Raw genomic sequence first — 13,551 nt, 5'->3', positions numbered from 1 at the left:
TTTTATTTTAATTTAATTTAATTTTATTCTATTTTGGTGAGGAAGATTGGCCCTGAGCTAACATCTGTGCCAGTCTTCCTCTATTTTTGTATGTTAGACGCCACCACAGCATGTCTTGATGAGTAGTGTGTAGGTCGGTGCCTGGGATCCGAACCCTCAATCCCTGGGCCGCCAAAGCAAAGCGTGTGAACTTAACCACATGCCACTGGCTGGCCCCTCAGAGGCTAGTTTTGCTGCTGTTTTTGTCTCCAAAAGGAAGATGTGAGCCTAGATGATTTCTAAGTCTCTTCAGATTTGAAAGTTTGTATCTATGTTTGCCATTCTAAATATGTTAAATTAGTGCCACTCAAGATTCATTAATTCAGTCATTCGATGAATAATTTTTTTTTTTCTGAGTAAGATTCACTCTGAGCTAACATCTCTGCCAATTTTCCTTTATTTTGCTTAGTATGTGGGCTGCCAGCACAGCATGGCTGCTCGCAGAGCAGTGTAGGTCCATGCCTAGGAACTGAACCAGGGCCGCCAAAGTGGAATGCGCCGAACTTAACCACTAGGCAACCAGGGCTAACCCATCAATGAATGATTTTTCAGCACTCACTATGGCCCAGGGTCTGAAACAGAGTGGGCCCCTATCCTCATGGAACATCCACCTGCTAAGTCAGCCATGGGCACTGCCCAGGAAGCTTGGGCAGCTGTGCACAGAGCCAGTGGGGGTCTCATAGGCTCTTCCTTTTATGGGGCCTGCTCCTCATCCTTCAGTGACCACATGGCACAGTTCCTGAAACCACAATTAATTTTTACTCACTTCCTGACTGCAGTTAGTGTCATCTGTCATTGAGACCACCATACCACTTTGATGGGCTGCAGAAGCTCTGGTGAAGCTCTGTTGCAGCTCTGGGTAGGTCAAAGGTCCTGTCAGGTCATAGTTTCTGCTTGGGGGAAAAGATAAAGCGATTTGAAACTCCCACAGAAACAAGTAAAATGCATGGGGGCTAGTGGTCAGGGAAGAGGAACTGGAATTTAAAATCCTTTGGAAATGTCAATAGATCATTAAAGTCTCCTCAGCCCAGGGGTCTCTGAGACTCACCTGGAGGGAGATAATCAATTCCAGATACATCAGGGATCATCGGGTACTCAACATAGATAAATATAGGTTAATGAGGCACATTTAGTTAGCTGATTTTATAAGCACGGCTATGCAAATCTATGGATGGGAAAAAAAATGCAGAGTTAAGCTCCTGTTGGAGAGAGTTCCCCCCCAGTGTGTATGCCCAAGCTTTATTCAGTCTTTTGGAAAAAATAATCTGACGAAATATAAAATTACTCTATTTAATCTGAATTTCTCATGCAATGTGTGTTAATATTTGTCTTCTTTTTTTCTTGCTTAAGTGGCTCAATCGTTTTCAATCATATAACCACTGAATATGCAAGATATAAACCACAGGCAATTAAATGATAGCTAAGATAGTAGGCTGACTTGATTAAGCTGGTGTATTATTAAGATTATAAACACAGCCCAGCCCAGCCACTGAGTAAAATAGTATGTCTGGCTGAGGGTCCCTTTTCCAAGAGACAGCTAGTGCCCTGGGTGCTGGTAGACAGGAGCGCTCCTGGGCTTTGAGAGGTATCTCCTGAATTTCTCCCCGCCGTGGGCTTCTTTGGCTCTCAACATTATGTTTCTTGGAGACACCAATTAAAATATAAATTTGTTATGGAGGAAAGAGGAAGAACCACAGGAACGACAGAATGGAGTTTCCTGTTTTTCTTCCTGCCTCGTTGGTGGCTCCTTTTCCATTTCCTTCCAAGTCTCCTTTTCTTCTCTCTATGTTGGGGCTCCCCAGTTTGCATTCTTAATTCTTCCCTTCTTGCTCAGCAGTGAGAGGTTGACCCTCAATCTCCACTCAGAAAACAGAAGCAACGCCAGATAGTCCAACAGAAGAAGTTAATAAGGGCAACTAGTTATATAAAGGGTTGGGAGAGCTGCAAAGCCAAATGGGGGAAGTTGAGGCCATCCAGAGAGTAGCAACAACAGAAAACCTCCACCACTCCTAGGGCAGGAGGAACAGGAGCAGGTTGCAGTGCCTAAGCCCCAGAGCCAGGGCTGCCCGTGGAAGCTGGAGCTGGGGCAGAGGCTGCCCCGCCAGGAGCTGGAAGTGCAGAGGGAGGTGGAGCCACGGCTGGAGAAGTCACTAAAAGCAGAGGTAGAGGCAGCAAATACCCTGACTTTTCTCTTCCCTGCCCTCCTGTCTCCACCAGGGTCTCTCACTAGATGAAGCCAGCAGTCACTGACACCTGGGAAATGTCCTACAACTAGCAGCTAAAGGGCAGAGGATGGACCTACGAGTGAACAGGAAATAGCCAGCCAATAGTCTGCCCACTTAGGCGGCTCTCACCCACTCACCTCTGTGGGCTGTTGAGCCCCTGTCTCCGGCCTGGATCTATTTTCTGGGCTTATGTCCACAAGTTTACCAGATCCACATGTCCACTCTTTACTGGACATCTCCACCTGGCTCTCCTCCAAGTATTTCCAAGTCAATACATCCAGGACTAACTCATTACTTCCCACTTGGCATTTCTTATTTTATGTAATCCTATCCTCCCCATCCCCTCCACCCCCTGGGCCTTTTTGTTGTGATCAGATTATCTAGTAGTTTGTCTATCAGTTGATTCTTTTTTTTTCTTTGGTGAGGAAGACTGTCCCCAAGCTAACATCTGTGCCAATCTTCTTCTATTTTGCATGTGGGATGCTGCCACAGCATGGCTTGATGAGCAGTGTGTAGGTTTGTGCCCAGGATCCAAACCCGTGAACCCTGGGCGGCCAAAGCAGAGCGCGTGAACTTAACCACTACACCACTGGGCCAACCCCTATCTGTTGATTTTTAAAAAGGGAGATAATATTTTGATTTACTTATTAACTTACCTGTGTTTCTAGATTTTATCTCATTAAATATGCTTTTAACTTTATTATTTCTATTCTTCTGCTTTCTCTTCACTTAGTTTTTTTCTTCTTTTTGAGGTGGGAATTTGTTTCCATGGCATCATTTTTATTGATATAAATACTTAAGGCTATGAATTTTCCTCTGATCACAACTTTAATTATACCCCCAGAGGTTCTGATAGGTAGCATTTTCCATAATTTTTTTTTTTAGTATTCTACAATGTTAGTTTACATTTCACTTTTCACTCGAGAATGTTAAGAGGAGTGATCTTAAATTTCAGAGAGGAGAACTTATTTTTTATTTTATTGTTAATTCCTTGTTTTATTGCAAGAAGATCTGAGAATGTTATTTGTATCTTTTTATTTTTGGAAGCTATTATGTTTTTTTCTGTGAAGTAGTGTATCTTCAATTTTCATGAATGATTCATTGTGTGCTGGAGAGGAAAGAAAATTCTTTCTTATTGGGGTATACATTTCAATGTTTATCCTCAGGATCTCATATTCCTTATGCTTATGCTGTTCAAATCTTTTATATTTTAGGTCCACTTGACCACTGAGAGTGGTCTGTTAAAGTCAAATTTTATTATTGGTTTCTAGCTATTTCTACTTGTGTTTCCAACATGGAAAACTTGAAAATAAATACTCACTTAGAGTTGGGCATTTAGATTATGTAAAAATGACATCCATTCAATGGGACATGGTACAGCCATTAAACACGATAATGAGGAAAACTACGTACTATACAAGATATACTGTTGAGAGGGACAAACATGTATTATATGGTCTACATTTTGTTAGAAAGCATCCTCCTGCCAACCTAAAAAATTCTATATTGCCTAAATTTTCTGTAAGAAACATGTGTTATCTATTTAATTAAAGGAAAATAAAAACTTGAAACAAAGGCAATCATAGCTGAGTTCAATTCCACAGTATTTATTAATTGTCTAGAAAATACGGGCCAGGTGTTATGCTGCAAGGGTGAATGAGACACAATCCCTTCCCTTAAGAAAGTCATATCAGATACCAAAGACAAGCATGGTTTTTAAAAATGATTGTAACGTACAACAATAGAATAAATAAAACAAATTGTTTTCCAGAAGAGAGAGTTATTAATTCTTAATGGTAGTTAGGGGGCCCTTCATAGAGAAGATACTTGATTAGGGAAACCAGAGGAGGGTAAATAGGCATGTTTCTAATATGTATTCAAATACAAAGCAAGCTAACTATGGGGTGATCCTTTAATTTCCCAGTGAGGATATTTAAAAAGTTTTATAGCTAACTTAAATTTATAAACTTTTAGAATTATTTAGAAATGGTCAAATATCTTATATTCATTTTATTTAGTTTAGTTATACATATTAAAAATGTATGGTTTAGTTACACATATTAAATTACTTTAGTTACATATATTAAAAATCATGAGTTCATAAAATGATATAACTACTTAGAAATATTGGTTTTTGTACTCATACTTCAAGAAATATTTATTCTAACTTTTCACTTCATCTTCAACCTCAACATTTTATCCTCTCCAGAACCACAATCTGAGACATCTAATATAATTTTTAGACCATCATATTCACTTATGTCTAAGTTATTTGAGATAATAGCACTGTTAGGGATTGGATTGTGTCCCCCCAAAATTCATATGTTGAAGTCCTAACCTCCAGTCCTTCAGAATGTGACCTTATTTGGAGATGGGGTCTTTATAGAGGTACTCAAGTTAAAAATTAGGTCATTGGGGTAGCCCCTAATCCAATATGACTGGTACCCTTATAAAAAGGGGAAGTTTGGAGATAGACAGGAGTACCAGGAGAAAGCATGTGAACATGAAGATGGCTACCTACAAGCCAAGGAGAGAGGCCTGGAATAGATCCTTCCCTCATAGCCCTCAGAAGGAACCAAACTTACCTAGACTTTGATTTCAGACTTTTGGCTTCCATAACTGTTAGACAATAAATTTCTGTTGTTTAAACCACCCTGTTTGTGGTACTTTGTTATGGCAGCCCTAGCAAAAATAATACGAACGCTTTTCTTTCCTCCCTAAAAAAAATTAGTATTTATACAACAAGTACAGAGATGAGGTAATTCTTACTCCTCAGGTCATAACATACTATCCTCTATACATTTTGAAAAACATTTTTATTTTTGATTATTTTCCGCATCACCTTGCATCTCTAATCCCATGCCTCTTTTCTCTATTGGTGTCCATGCTAATGTCTTAAATACACATACTCCTATCCAACTTTCATACGTTCACACATAATTAGAGAGTGCATCCTTGAAATATAATAGAGTTGTCTTCCGTGTGTTTGTTTTGAATTTGATTATGATATTGTTTGATAAATCTTATTCCACTTCTAACTTGGTTTGCTCAACACTATGATTCTCAAGTCTCTCCATGTTGCTATGTCACTAGAGTTCATTATTCCAGAGTGCTGCATAGTATTCCATCATCCTATACCACACTTTACCCATCTCCCTACCAAATTATGGACACCCAGGGGACATCCAGCTCCTTGCTACCACTAGCAACGTGATGTGGAACTTTTGAACCTGTGCATGACCTTGTTGCTGAAAATGCTCTCTGTTTAGGAATTCTCCCAAAGAATTTTAAGTAAAATAACTCCTTTCATTCAGATAGATATTATTTCTGTCCAAATGTCCTCATATGCATCATGTCATTGGACACACTGATCACTCTGGTGGATAAGGATGAAATTGTTGACACTGTTCCGCAGATGAATAAGCAGAGTCTTAGAGATCTGGAGATGTTCTATGCTTACTAAGTGGTCCGTGGTAGATTCAATATGGAATCCATATCTTCTATCTTCTAAATGGAGGTGATGGTAAAGGGAGTCTATGGGGAGGGTGGAGATGAAAACTGGAGTGTGTGTGTGTGTGTGTGTGTGTGTGTATGTATTCCCACCATTTGGCCACATTTTTTATAAGAATGGGGGAAAATAATTTTTAAAAATAAGTAAATAAAGAAGAATGTTTATTCAAAGCATTCTTTTTGCATATGTCTCTTAAAACAGTTCCCGTTTTGATCCCCTCACAATCTTGTCATGGAAATTTGTCCATGTAGCCCCTGACATTATTGGATATCAGGTCTAGAGTGAGGACCCTTACAGAAGGAAATGCTGACCTTCAGGACTGACCCTCCTGTCTTCTGAAGGTGGAGACAGTGCCCTGGCTGCAGATCGTGTTATACTATCAGGGTTGGCTGGTACCTGTTGTGGAGGTCATTACCTGTTACCTGTTTGGTTTTTTCAACAAATGTCTATTGTGCATTTTCCACGCACATGGCTGCGTACTGAGTTCTAGAGATATTCTAGTGAAAAGAAAGAGTTCCTCCCCTCAATGTTCTCCCTGTCCAGAAGCCCTTCAGATAGGGTGGTGACTACCGGGATTGGGAGAGCAAAGGATGCAACGGCTACACAAAGGTAGGGACAAAGGTTTAGAGAGATCCCTGTCTTCAAGACTCTTTCCCCCATTCCCACATAATCACACTTTCTTCTTCCCCCGAATTTCTTGGAGTTTGAGGTAGTGTATGAAAATTAAGCCCTCCCTGCCCTTAGGAACAGCGGAATCCATTTTTGTGTTTTGAAAAACCTATTTCGGTCTTTAGTTTTAATGAACTAACAAAGTCTATCATGAAAAGGACAAAAGGAAGGGATGTTTTGGCAAAGAGGTAGAAAGCCTTGGGGACACAAGAGGAAAGGAGTGGAAATTCCCCTGGCTTTGGACAGGAGGAGAGACCTGTGGATGTACAGAGAAGTGTGACCCAAGGGAAGCTTGGGCCAGCTCTCTCTAGGGATGGCCAGGCCTCAGAGAGTAGATTCCTACAGTCTAAGCAGGGAGGAAGGGGGTCTCAGGCACTGTACAGCTTTCACAGACCCCTGGTGGCATGAAAATGGGTAGCAACGAGGCTCCAAGGGACCAATGGAAAAGCAGACAAAGAGATTATCGGTAGAAAACATGGTGGGCTGGGGTCTAGAGATTTTCCTGTCTTTTTGTTCTGCATTCTGAATTTTAGTACAACTCTAAACAAAGACTGAGAAAGGATTTCCCATCAACCTCTCGCAATGGAGGCTAAAGGGAAAAATTAAGTTGCATAATGAAAAATAAAGAATTGTGATAGTCATTGCCTGTCTGAGTCTTATGACTGAGATTCAAGCCTGTGATGGGTGTATCTAGTTGGTGCACTATTGAGGAAGGGCCCCGGCCTCTGGCCACATGCTCAACTATGGTGTTTCCTCAGCTCAACCTTTTTGAAAGATGCTTACAATTTCTTAATTCACAAGATAATTCCTGGCCCCTCTGCCACCTCTCCCCACAGTCTGTCTGGAATTCCAGATGCTCCCGTCGGTGGTTTCCAAGGAGAAAGGCAAATTTTGGGGTCTTCAGCTCTTCACCCAGGGAGCCTGTGCAGCAGTCTGACTCTGGCAGGAGTTACAATGTTACCATCCCATTAATGGGTAATATGGACGGGATAGGTTAGATTGCCTCTATTATTCAAGGAGCTCCATGTGCCTGGTAGCAACAATTACCAAGACGCATAAATACAACAAAGTTAATTAAAATGTTAGCTGATATAAATAACCTAAGGTTATTGAACATTGTTCCATTTTAAATTAATAAATACGCAAAGGTAATGTTTATAATTAAAGCTATAATTTATCTTCATGCTCTGTTTGTTTAATAGCAGTGGTAATATAATGCTACATGCAGAAATGTAGTAATAGATTTGTTTAGCACTGACATTATAAACAAATGTCTCAGTCTATTTATTCTAAGTTATGATACAGATTCTTTTCACATGCATCTGATGGCCTTTAAACCATTTAAAATGAACTGCATTAACGTAATCTAATCTTGATACTGAACATAACATTTCAGTTTGAATTATCCTGAATCCATGATCCATTTTATTACTCACAAAGCACTTTATACATTTATGATAATGGCAAACCTTGCTCTGTTATTTAAATCCCATTTCAAAAGGGATGTTATTTTTTTTTTTAAAAATAAATAAACCCCACACATTTGGGGTAGTAAAGTACAAATAAGGAAAAGTCAATGCCCAGCCAGCCCTTAACAAAGCAAACAATTCAGATTTTTATGACATTAGCAAATAATAAAGGGAAGAACTGACATTTACAGTTGATGAAATTTTATGTTATAACAGATGATGAAAATGGAATGAAAATCACATGGAAAAATTTGTCCATGAGGTTCAGCTGTTCTGAGGAGCTCTCTACCTGTGGACTGTCTTTGGGGACACTTTTTTACCTTCAACCTTTATTCATCCCTTGAGAAGGTGGGTCTACCCTAAACGTAAGGATTGCTCAGACAGTGGAGCGTGGACCACACCTTCACAGTGTCCCTCTGATTCCTCCTCAATTCAGCTTCAGTCTCTGCTCTCCCCACTCTCTACTCTCTCCTTTTCATTCTCCATCTCCTGGACTCGAGGGAACACTTGTTCTCCACCCTCTAATTTAAATTATAATAAGCAACCAGCCTGCTCTCTCCTATGGGTGCTTGAGGTATAGAGGAAAATTAGAAGAGAGTTTTGTATTTCTTTCTTGTGTACTTCTAGTTTCTTTTTCTTAACATAGCTTCTTGTTTCTCTCCCTCCTTAATCCTTTTTAAAATAAATGTTTCTTCTGGGTTTATCTGCAGTCACTGAAAGAAGTTTCACTTTATTTTAGTAAGAATATTTCGTTGGATGTCTTAGAAACGGTTGCCCCTTAAGTCAAATAAACAACAAAAATAATTTTTTTTAAAGGCATTTCTTTCTTTTAAAGGAAGTTAAAAATGTAGCAAGCCTATTTTTGGAGAAAGAATGGGCCAGAGTTTTTAAAAAAATTCTAAACAGATTACACACTTTGAAATCCTAAAAGGATTTTGATACTGGAACATCTGAAATTCAGGAAGGATTTAAATTTAGGATTATAAACTATCCCACCGCAAAATCCTCCAGCGATCAAATATCACATTTTAGGAGAAGAGTGTCTTTGTAGCTGCCACTCAGGCTGGTTCTTCTTGTTATGTGCAGTATTAATAAAACAGGAGGCCTGCAGGGCTCAGGGCGAACTTTGTGGAGCTGAGGCCGCTGGGCTGGCCTGCTGTGAAAGGCTCAGGCTTCAGAAATAAGTCAGAGGGCTCCAGTGCTCCTCAGAGGCTCCGAGGGGCTGGAGGAGGCTGAAATGGTTGCCTGCACTGGTAGATCTAGGCTGCAAGCAAGCTCTGAGCAAAGAGGCATGGGGTTGGGCCAGAAGAGGTGATGGTTGTGGATAGACGATATGGTAGAAACCCCAACCTCCCCTCTCCCGCTCTGCCTTCTTACATATCCTTTAAATTCAGGCCTTCCTAGATGTATCCGATTTTTGGCCCTCTTCCATGGGAGGTTATGTGGCTATAGCTAAAGCAAAGGAGGAATGAGTTGACAGGGTTCAGAACGTGCCACTCCAAGATATGGCACCACGGCATATTAAATATTTTAAGCTGAAGGAATTTGAGAGATGGCAGGTGCAGGAAGGACTTTCTGACCTTCCCCTGAAGCAGATCATAAGAGCTTCACGTGAGAGGTGCCCTCCGTATACCCGGAAGAAAGGAGCATCCTTATCTCTGAAGATGGAGGGACGCCGAGAGGGATCTGAGTGAACAGGCCTTGCCAAGTGTCCCCGGTTTACTATTCTCAGCTCGGTAAACCCCTTTTTGTCCCATCACATTTTCCCACGACTCTCCAGTCTTCATCAAACCCAGTAGAAAGACCGTCAAGTTTAACTGTTTCCTCAGGTCTTCATTTCTTTATGGAAGCTCCTGAGCCACATAAAACTTATATTTAATACATTTGTATGCTTTCCTCTTGTTAATTTGTCTTTTGCTACCGGGGGCCCAGATGAGAACTTAGAAGGGTCGAGTAAAATGATATTTTTCCTCCTCTACAGGGTCAAATTCTTGCCGTCTTTAAGCCTGGCTTCTAGTGGCCATTAAGGTATTTTTGTACATAAAATTATTTCTATGTTAAGGGCTTTTCTAGAATATTGGAACTAGAAGTCTTCATTGATGTTATCTAGTCTAGAGATTCTAAAACTTTAATAACAATTATACTTACTGACAATGATTCTTTGCTTGACCAAACTTAAGTCAGGCTCCTGAATCGTCACCTAGGCCCATCTGTTCATTGCCTTGTAAAATCCAGTTTTAGCAAGAATCCTGCTAAGTCAGTCTAACAAAGACCCCCCCCCCATCAGATCACTCTGGATATCTGATCAAGTTCCTCATCCTCCACCACCCCCAGGTGACGTCTGATCACCCTGGCTTATTTTCAGTAAGAATCCTGTTAGGTTGGTTTAGCCAGAACCGTCCTCTTACCCCTGATATTTGCTCTTAGTAATTTTCCATCCACTGACCCCACCTGCTCCTTGGCTGTGAATTCCCACTTGCCCATGCTGTAGTCAGAGCTGAGCCCAGTCTCTCTCCGCTGCAAAATCCCACGGCTGCGGTTACACCTAAGGGGATAGCTCCTCCTCACGTATGAAGTCTTCCTTACTGTGCTTTAACAAGTGTCACTGAAGAGTTTTTTTCTTTACCGACATACAGATGTGTACGCACACACATTTGATGTGGAAACATTCTCCTGGGTGGGGAGGAATGTAACCCAGAAGCCCAGTATGGAGAACAGGCAAGAGGAAGGTCGATCTTAGTGATTTAGCATCTGACCAGCAGTCCATCATCTCACATTTTTTCTTGTCTCCCAAGGGGGTTCCTGCAATGCCTTTATTAAACTCTAGAAATCCACATAACAGTTTGAAGATCCTTAATTGGCTCCATCCCCTTCTTTTTCTGCTCTCCTACTGAAAGAAAGTCAAACAAGGAAGCCTCGCCCACGGTGGGCAGGGGAGTTGCCCAATGCCACCCAGCTGTGGGCAGATCTGGGCCCAAAATCCACTTGCCCTGACCTTAGGCTTAGATCCATTTCCTTAATGTGGTCATCAGGCATTGCTCAGTTTCGCTCTATATCCACTCTAATAAACAGAGAACCTTCAGTTGGACCTAACAAATTCAGAGAACAAATTTAGAGCCAGGAGTTTTGATGGGTGAATAGAAATGTGCAGTCTTATCTTGACCCTTAGAAGGCAGTTAAATGATTTTGACAGGGTAGGTCAAATTCTTTGGTAGGGGGTGCCATGGAGACGAGAGGTAGGAAAAGGCATGGTGAGTCAGTGATCCTAAATTTAAAATTCTATGGCTTACTTTGTCCTAAGGTACCAAATCCTCATAAACTTGTGTTAGTTTAGTCTCATAACCCTATGATGCCCCAGGGCAGTGGTTCCCAACTGGGGTGATTTTGCCCCCCAGGGGCTAAAGAGATTTTTGATGCTGCTGAAGAGATTTTTGATGCTGCTAAACATCCTACAATGCATAAGACATTCTCGCCAAATAAAGGATTATCTGGCCCAAAATGTCAATAGTGCCCAGGTTGAGATAATCTGCTTGAGAATTTAGCAATCACTCTCAACTGCATGCTCTCACAATTATCCAAATAAATCTTTACCCTCACCCTAATTCTTAATATAACTCAGCACTAAATTGGACAGCAAGCCATAAGTAGGCACAGCAAATGTGTTGAAACTCCTGCCTTTTGGTGGTCCCATTCTCTTGGGAGAGGTGGGCATACTGGGTGGTACACGTGACTGTGGTACACGTGACTGTGTCACTATAGGCAGAGAGAGAGAAGAGAGGACGAGGGTGTCTGGACCTCTGGCTTCTTGCCTGAGTGGGAGAGGTAGCAACAAGTGGTGTTTGCACCAAGTTTCTTTGTTGACTTTTGCTGGGGATCAGATGAGTCAGATAATTGCTTAGCTGTGATGTGGGAGAACGAGAGGCAGAGAGGTAAACAGAGGGAGGAAACCCATTTAGTTACTTAGGATTAGCATGGAAGAATGACAGAGCACCCTGGAAAACAGGTGGGGATAAAGGTTCAGGGGTAACCTAGCCAGAGGAAGGAAGCTAAAGGCACAGCCCACGTAGGTGCAGCCTTTCCTGTGGAACCATCACCACATTAATGTGGGAGCTAAAGGGACTCCCAGAATCAACCCACACCTTGGATCCTATTTTCTAAAAGCACTGCCCATTGCCTTGAAAAAAGAGCTTTCTCCTCTGCCAGCCCAGGAGACAAAGAGCAATGCTTTGCAAAATCCATAAAACAAAAGACTCCAACAGTGTCAAGCCTCTTTAAACAATCACTTGTGCTATGAGGCAAAACAACTGAGACGTCCGGATAAGCACTGTGGTGGTATTTTTCATGTTGATTGCAATAACACCATCAAAGCCATGCACATTCTGTGTAAAATCAATGTCTGCTTGTTGGAGGAGGAGGGGGCGGGGAGAGGCCTGGGGATTTTATCTTGTAAGTCAGCTTTGCAGATAATCGCATGCCTCGGGCTTGGAAAAAATTGATGGTGGATCAATGGTCAGGAACGTGAACTGGGCTCATTGGTGACTGTGTAGTGCCCAGTGTCAGCTGGGAGTCTTGAGGTGTGGAAGAGAGATGGGGGGACTGGGACACTACTTTTGAGTGGGCTGGTAAGGTCTTGGCATTATCTGCAAGGTATCTGGAAGGATCACCATGGGAGGGTTCAAATACTAGAAAAGATGAGCTGTAGTAGGAGAAAGTTTCCAGGGGCTGGAAGATGCTCCTGTCCAATAAGGAGAGCCAGTGTGTGTGTGTGTGTGTGTGTGTCTGTATACACACAAGCTGCCCTTATACGCATGAGGTTGGCAAACTTAATTTTGTCTCAAGGGAGGTTTTACAAGGTGTTTATGTCTGATCAAGGGTATTTGTTGGTTCCTTTGCGTCATAGAACAGGGAAATACCTAAACCGGCTCGAGGTGGAGCAGGGGTTTGAATTGTGAGTCTAACGTGGTTCTAGGCTCCTTATTTTTGGCCCATGGGGTTTCTACAGCCCTTGTCTATTGGTGGGAATGTCTAGGGGAGGGGATAAGGAAGGAAGGAAAACAAGGCAATCTCCTTACTGTTTCTTCACATCCAGATGAGGTTCCTATGGGAGTGGGTGCTTCCCCCTAGATTTCCTACTGCAGTGGTCGCAATCCCCTCTCACTGATGGAGGGCGAGGGGGTGATTTGCCTCCTCCCTTTGTTGATCGCTCTGAGGATTAAAGGAGTTCTTTCACATAAAGTACTTATTCTATACAGTAAAATTTCAGCTATTGTGTTTTCATTGTTTTTGCTGCATACACCTCACGGTTACCAAAACCAATGGAGGTTCACACAGCTCTTCACTCGATATTTCTGGGGATAAAAATCTAAATCGTACACAGTCAAGATGGGATGGCAGAGGGGAGGGGAGAGAGGTGAGAAACTGCCCATGGTGGTGCACCCATCTATATTCCTTGAGGTCACAGTGGCCTCTCCACCAAGACCTGAGGCCAGCACATCCCCTTTTGGAGTCCTCCCACTACCCCTTCTCTTCCCTCCTTAATTTCTCTGTCCTGTTATCTCTTTCTCTTCTAGAATTCTCCACTTTCTCCAAGGTCTCCTCTTTCCTGGTTCACTGCCTTACCCCCAGATGTCATAAGCCC

This window comes from Diceros bicornis, chromosome 32, assembly GCF_020826845.1.
Source record: "Diceros bicornis minor isolate mBicDic1 chromosome 32, mDicBic1.mat.cur, whole genome shotgun sequence".
NCBI classification, from domain to species: domain Eukaryota; kingdom Metazoa; phylum Chordata; class Mammalia; order Perissodactyla; family Rhinocerotidae; genus Diceros; species Diceros bicornis.
This window is presented reverse-complemented; position numbering follows the sequence as displayed.